This window comes from Alligator sinensis, unplaced genomic scaffold (assembly GCF_000455745.1).
Source record: "Alligator sinensis unplaced genomic scaffold, ASM45574v1 scaffold430_1, whole genome shotgun sequence".
NCBI classification, from domain to species: Eukaryota; Metazoa; Chordata; order Crocodylia; family Alligatoridae; genus Alligator; species Alligator sinensis.
Genome location: NW_005843227.1, coordinates 93,300 through 100,355, shown reverse-complemented (window position 1 = coordinate 100,355; position 7,056 = coordinate 93,300). Strand labels below are relative to the sequence as shown.

Here is a 7,056-nt window from a genome sequence, read left to right as displayed (position 1 = left end):
TTCCAGTTTAGAAAGGGTAGGTTTGGGAATAAAAAGTAGCTTCTGTGGCATTTTAGGTGCCTGGTATGATCTTTCAGTAACCGCCACCTGGATTTCAGTGCAGATATTATGTTTCCACAGCATCGTTCACCTTCTCACCCTGCATGTGCTTAGGGCCCGCACATATCATAGTGCTTTCTTTACTCCCCTTGAAATCCTTAAGCCAAGTAAACAAAGGGCAAATGGTTTGAGTACATTCCCACAGATTTCCGGACAGAGAGATTGATATTAGTGAAAGGCATGCACTGATGGTCTCCTGAGAGACGCTGGTGAGTTTGTTGGCATCCAGGTTCAGCTTGTGCAGGTTGGGCAGGCGGCGGAATGTCCCGGGCTCTATTCCCGTCATGTCGTTCCCCGATAAATCCAAGTTGTGCAAGGAGCTCCAAGTCCACGTTAACCCTGGGCTAACAGACTGGATCCTATTCCACTGCAAATAAGTGGATCGAAGGTTGAAGAGGCGTGGAAAGTGGGCCAAGCTGATCTTAGAAAACTGGTTGTGCTCTAGATGGAGCTCTGTTAACTGCAGGAGGCCAGAAAAAGCATTGCAGGATAGACTCCGCAGATGGTTGTAGCCCAAATCCAGAAAATCAAGGTTCTGGCAATCTTGAAAAACCCAGACTGGTCCTGTTTTTAGCGAGTTGGACCAGAAGTGCAAGAACAAGAGCTTGCGAAGGCCCTTAAACTGCTCCGACCGTAACACCTGCAGCTTGTTGTAAGAAAGGTCCAGGTTGCGGAGATTGGGGAACAGGGGAAATGATTTGTTGTGCAGATGAGTAATTTTGTTGGAGTTTAGAATTAGTTCCTTCAGCCTTTGGATCCCCTGAAATGCATCCTCAGCCACGGACCTGATGTAATTATGGCCAAGATAAAGCCAGACGAGCTGATTCAGGCCCCAAAACTGATTTGATTTAAGCTTCTGGATGCTGTTGTACCGCAGTGATAAACGATAAGCCTTGAGATCCTCCAGAAATATTCCGAGGGATATCTCTGCATGCATGAGATTCACAGTACACAATTTTGCCATCACACCTGCAGTTCTTGGGGCAAGTGCACTGAGCTGCAGTGAGCGTACCAGACAGCACCGTAGGAAGTAGCACTAACACCACACTCATGCCTCTCAGCTGCTTCATTAAATGGAAACCTGCAATATTAAAAAGAAGACAAATGTGCATTGTAAAACTAGTAAAATAAATCACCAGGAGATTACTTATGACAAGGGGTGTCTATTGGGGCATTGGAGGTCCAGTGGATTTGGAGACAACCTGTTTGTCTCTTCCTGCATTGTTTGCTATGTAAAAGCCTGTTATCATTTCACTTCCTAGCCTGCTTCCCTCTCCCCCCGTACCCACACCACCACAACCACTGTGGTTATTCAATTACTTGTGTGTGATTTATGATGCCAAAGATGGGCCGAGGGCCTGTCTGCTCTTCCCTTGATCTCACTCCGCACACCATGTAGCGGATATATCCTTATCACCGGATGCTGAGGTTTTAACAATAAACGTATCTGTCAAGTCACCGTTCTGAACTCACCGCAGGGTTCGATAGGAAACTCAGCCCCTGCTTTGGTAGTTCAACAAGAAGTAAAATATTTCTTAATAAACCCAGCTGCTTGTAAATCTTTGCCAGCCTGAACCCCACCCCCCAAAATGAGTATAAAAAGGAGATACAGTGATCAGCTGACATATAATACAGTATGACCTATTTAAAATGTGCCTTTATTGCAAAATGGAAGAGTAGATGAAAATCTTACTAACCAGCATTGAGGGATCTTTTTCATGTGGAAAAAAAAGCATGCACTGTAAACACCCATACACAAACACTATCATAAAGCATACTTGTGTATTATCTATATTGTGTAGCAGATGTAGGGGACCCCGATATCATGAGGATGCCTTCATTAATATACACAGCTCACAATTTAGTTTTCAAGGTCGCATTATATGTGCATTATATGGATGTAAACACATCTACTGATATTTGAATATCTATTATTTTGTCCGTGTGTTATTTTTATGTACTGCATGCGCATACCTACATGTATGTGTGTATATATACACATATACACACACATTCATACTTCTATATAGATGTATGTATGTGTACATGTATGCACACACACTTTTATACCAATGTTGTGTGACCCTGACGGCGGCACTACCCGCAGCCATGTCCAAGTTCTTGGGATCCTGGGGTGCCAATAGGTCTCGGTCTACTCCCACTCTGTCTACAGGCTGGGAGCACCACTCACTGGAGCGCTCTCCCGCGGTGCTCCCCGCACCAGACCACACACCAAGTAACTATTTACAATAATTTATTATTTACAATAACAACTCAGAGATTGACAAATAATAACTGAAAGACTGAGAAATTCGACACCCCATAAATAACAAACTAATGTCCATTATTGAGACATTGTAGCTATATTACTTGTGCAAGCTATTGAGCTATTAACTTGTGTGAGCTATTGAGCTAGTAACGATAGCTCATTATTGAGCTGTTTTCAATAAGCTCAATAATGATCTATACCAGCAGATAAAGCAAATACTCATCATATAACAAAAGCAATTATGTTATCAACCTTACCACTCAGACAACTTATAACAGGTATGTATATATGCTTAGTCAGCCAGGTCTCCAAAAAATCCCTCTGCCTGCAGCAAAGTAGCCCACTGTGCAGTGGCTGCAGCGGAGCCCCGGGGAGCGGTGCTTGTTCTGCCTCACAAGAGGGGTGGCGATGCTGTCATCTGGACAGAAGATGGGGTGACCTGTCAGGAGTGTGGCTGCATCAGAGACCAGGGATTATTCCCTTGTCCAGTCTTTCCTGGACGCCTGCAATCACTCACACAGCTCCCCAGACACTTGCCAAGGCAGCTCTCCCGTGGTTAGCACCTGGAGCACTCCTCTCACCTGTACGTTATTGAGCTCTCTGCTGGAGCTCCCACACAGCTGCTTTCTGCAGCTCTCCCAGAAAACCTCCTCTAGCATCCCCTTTCCCTCATTCCCTCCAGGGACTCCCTGCACCCAGGGATCTTAAGAGTGGGGAGGAGAACCCATTTGCACAACCCCTGCTCCTTTAGTAAAGGCAATCCTGGGTACTCAGTAGCTGGTGGCTCCTCTGCCCGCAGTAGCAGCCCTTCTCCGCACACCTTCAGCTCCCCTCTCCCCAGCTGGTTTCCCCTTTTATTTCCTGAGCTTCCTGCCCTAGATTTCCAGCTGTCGCATCTCATGCATGCATCCTGTGTGCACAGCCTGCTGCAGAGCCTTGTCTCAAGAGTGCAAATGCCCCGACTGAACTTGCACGCTCCAAGGAAACCCTTCAGCATCTTTACAGTTTCATTAAGATCAGCAAAAAGCATTACATTTAAAGAGTCATATTTTCATCCGGACCCCCCCTTGCTATTCCTCATTGCCGCTGATTTGAATGCTTTGCACTTCAGATGTCAGACTGATCCTTCCGCATTATCTATGCTGCTTTGGGAGAGCAGTCAGATTTTGCACAGTCTCTGAATAATTGTGGCAAGTCTCAGAAATTTCAACCTGCACACACACACACACACACACACACACACACACACACACACACACACTTTCTCAGAGCAAATCATAATTTTGAGACCCCCTGGCTCAGTCCAGAGTTGTATTCCCACACATCATTTGGCTCCATTCCTCCATCAGCAGAATTCATTAAAGGCTTGTTATCTTCTCTGTAAATAGTCATTTTAATTATTTGTCACACATGCACACACCCTGTGCTGCAGTTATTAATTCCAATGTTAAACCAAGAGGCAGTAAGTGAAATCATTCTTAATCTAAAAAGCCCTTATGGGTCTCTCTCTTTCACTTCAATGGTTAGGTCTCTAATTTAAATCCTGATCTTTCGCTCTTGCCTGTGCGCCAGCAGCAGCCAGCGAGAAATATGTTCCAGCTGTTGCAGAGTTGAGGGGGGATGGAAATTAAAACTGTCACACTTGAAAAAATAAGAAAAATGACTGCTGGAGATCCACCAGCTATACTAGGGATATTTATTGACAAACCAAGTCAGCCTTCCCAAAACCAACAAAATCACCCCCCTCTTGCGTACTTCCCACATGCTGCAAACTGTTCACAATCCTTCCTGACAACCTGCATAATCTCAATACAGGTTTATCTAATGTGCACACAATCCCAAAGGAAATCCCGTATGCGCGCACCTCAAACGGATACAGACACCTATTTAGAGGTGTATGGGCAAGTTGGATCATGAATGGACTCGCTGTGGTGGTCAGCTCCATGTATGCATTTACAGATTAATTACACATAAAACAACTGCGGGGGGGTGGGGGGCGGGGGAGGTGTGTGTGCTTGTGTAGAGGGGGGGATATGCAATCGAAAAATAAAATAGCAAGAACACCTGGCAAAGGACTGCACTGCTGCTGTTCAGACTGGTCCCCACTCTCCATCGGCTAATAATCCAGCTGAAAAAATATACTGTACACCTGCAGCTGTGCTAAGGAGGCAGCAACAAAAGTTCACTTACCCATCCTTTTGTCATCCACAAGCGTATCTCCTTTTTCCTTCCTCCAGCTGTTTTCTTCTCCCTCTCTCTCTCTCTCTCTTACTCTTTTTTTACATGGGGCTCCTTTCTTTAAACCATTGCAACCTTCATGCCACAGCACAGCTGCCACTCAAATGACCACCATCCAATGGTACAACAGAGGCAGGGGTGGGGTGGGGGGGATACTAAGCTCTGAGAGCCATTGTGCAAGTCATCAGAGAACCATCACCATTACTTGGCAACCTGCATTTAAAAGCTATAGCACAGCAGGTAAACCAACTTCTCTGGGAGGAATAAAAATAAAATCTTCCCATACCTAGCACCCCTTATTCTGCTGCCCTTTGCCGTTCTCAGGCACAGCAATCCATCCTCCAACTCTTGAAGCAAGCAGGTCTCCTGTGCTGTTTAAGAGCTATGCCGGACAAGTTAAATCCATGTAGCCGGTCGTGTTGAAAGCGTCTTGTAGCTGTGCTGAGAGGCAGCTATTGTCAAATTGGGCAGGCTTTCCAGAGAATGAGGATGCTCCGGAGCGTGTGGGTGTTTGTGATGCACCGAGTGCCCTACACTGGAGAGAACGGATCACACGTTACAGGCACGAACAAGTGATCCTGCCATTGCTATGCACACTCCTCTTTCAGAAAAAAAAATTAAAGACACAGTATTGCTTCCTCCCTCCCACACCTCATTTTCCTTCCCAGATTATTAAACATTTATACCATGGATTTTCCTGCAATTACTATAACTGACCAAATACAACACTTCATCTTTGCATATTTAGCAATCTGCATGCCTAAACCACCATCTTTTTCTTGTGCGAATTATAGGCTCTTTTTAATCCCTTTATTCATTGCAGGGGGCTTGGTGTGGAGGGGGGATGCTTACAGATGAATAATAAAAATGCTGTTAAAGGTACTAGGTGGGGGCTGTAAAATATACAAATCTAGCATCTGCATAAAGGGTATTTAATTAAAAGTGCTATGTTGAAATGTAAACAGACTGAAAATGGCATTTTTAAAAACTCCACTAAGTGCTTTTTGTCAGGTAAATAATATAAAGTTCAACATATAATTGTAACAGACTGCCAATGTGGGTGTACCAGATCGGCTTGAGATACTTACCCTGGGCTAGAAACAGTACCGGTGACGGCTGAGCGACCTCAAGGGCAGAGGTGGGGAGCCCTGCCCTGTGGAGAAGGGGAAGCCAATGGAAAGAAGGGGTTTTCAATCCCCTCATTCTCAGGGAAGGGGGATGGCCAGGGTTGGGGGCCCCCCACCCTGAGCCCTGGCTGCCCGGTTTGCAAGCCAGGGGGGGACTGCCAGAGGGGATAAAAGCAGCATCCAAACTAGCGCGGGGGCTGCTGACAGTGACTCTGGGGAACGATGCAGAAGGCTTAAGAAGAGCTGGGGTGAGCTGACCCAGCCGAGGGAGCAGAGAGACCCCTCCGAAGAGCCTTGATGGCCCTGGGAGAAGAAGGCAGTCGGCTGTACCACCAGCCCTGCAGCAGAGAGGGCAAAGCAGCCAGGAGCGCAGGCGGCATCCTTATCTGGAGCAAGGAGCTGGGCCGGTGAGTTGAGGAAACCCCTCACCTTCCCTGGGGAAGCGGGACAGCAGCAGGCAAGGCACTGGGATCCTGAGGAGCAGCAGAGCGCCAGGACAAAGGTCCCCGGGAGCTCGGGGCGCAGACCACTGCTCGGAGTGGGATTGGTGAGCCGCGAAGCATGTCAGGTGCCCGGCCAGTCATCTGGAGCAGGGGTTTGGAGCAACGACCCCTGGGAGCTGCTTGTGCTGCTGACCGTCTGCCACTGACTGCCTCAGGGGACTCAGTCGTGTCCCTTATTCTGCAGCTGATGGTTATCACATGGAGTCCCTGAGCTTTGTGCTTGGGTCATGCCGATTGCTGCAGGACTCTACTCTGTCCCTTGCTTTTTTGGTTGCCACAGAGAGTCACCCTTCAGCCTCTTTGGGGGGTTGGGGTTTGATACAGTTTGATTACTGCAGACCAGAAGAGCTGAACCGGTTGCAGTCTGTCGCTTATTGGGAAGCCTGTTGGAGCTGCTGGGAGTGAGCACCCTGCTTCCTTGTGGTAGCACCTCAGCAGCGGCTGAAAGCTGCCAGTTCCCCTACCTGGGGGTCTTGAGTCAAGGGCTGACTAATGCATTTGGGTTTGTTTTGTGATTCTGGTTATGCCATTGAAGTTCACTTGTAAATCACCTTTCCTAGTATTCTTGTTTTGTAAATAAAGTGTAAATAGTTAAATCAGTTAAGTGTTAGACCTTCTTGGGGCCACGGGGTGCTCTGTGGGGAGCAGGGGCTGGCTGGGAAGTAAATTGGTGCTGGCCAGAAGCCCTGCCCCACTCTCACCACACCATCCCTGGTATTGGGCAGGGTGGCAACTACTGGGGTGCCACCCAGGTTACATAATGCAAGGCTGGAGAGGCATAATTACAGACACCTTTTTCCAAATTCAGAAGCAGTCAGGT

The 7,056-nt window shown here is 47.3% G+C and overlaps 1 pseudogene; it reads right to left on the bottom strand.

Moving 5' to 3' along the window:
• LOC102381609 overlaps positions 1 to 4,722 on the bottom strand; it is a 5,355-nt pseudogene extending 633 nt beyond the window's left edge.
• Between the last annotated feature and the right edge of the window lie 2,334 nt (positions 4,723 to 7,056).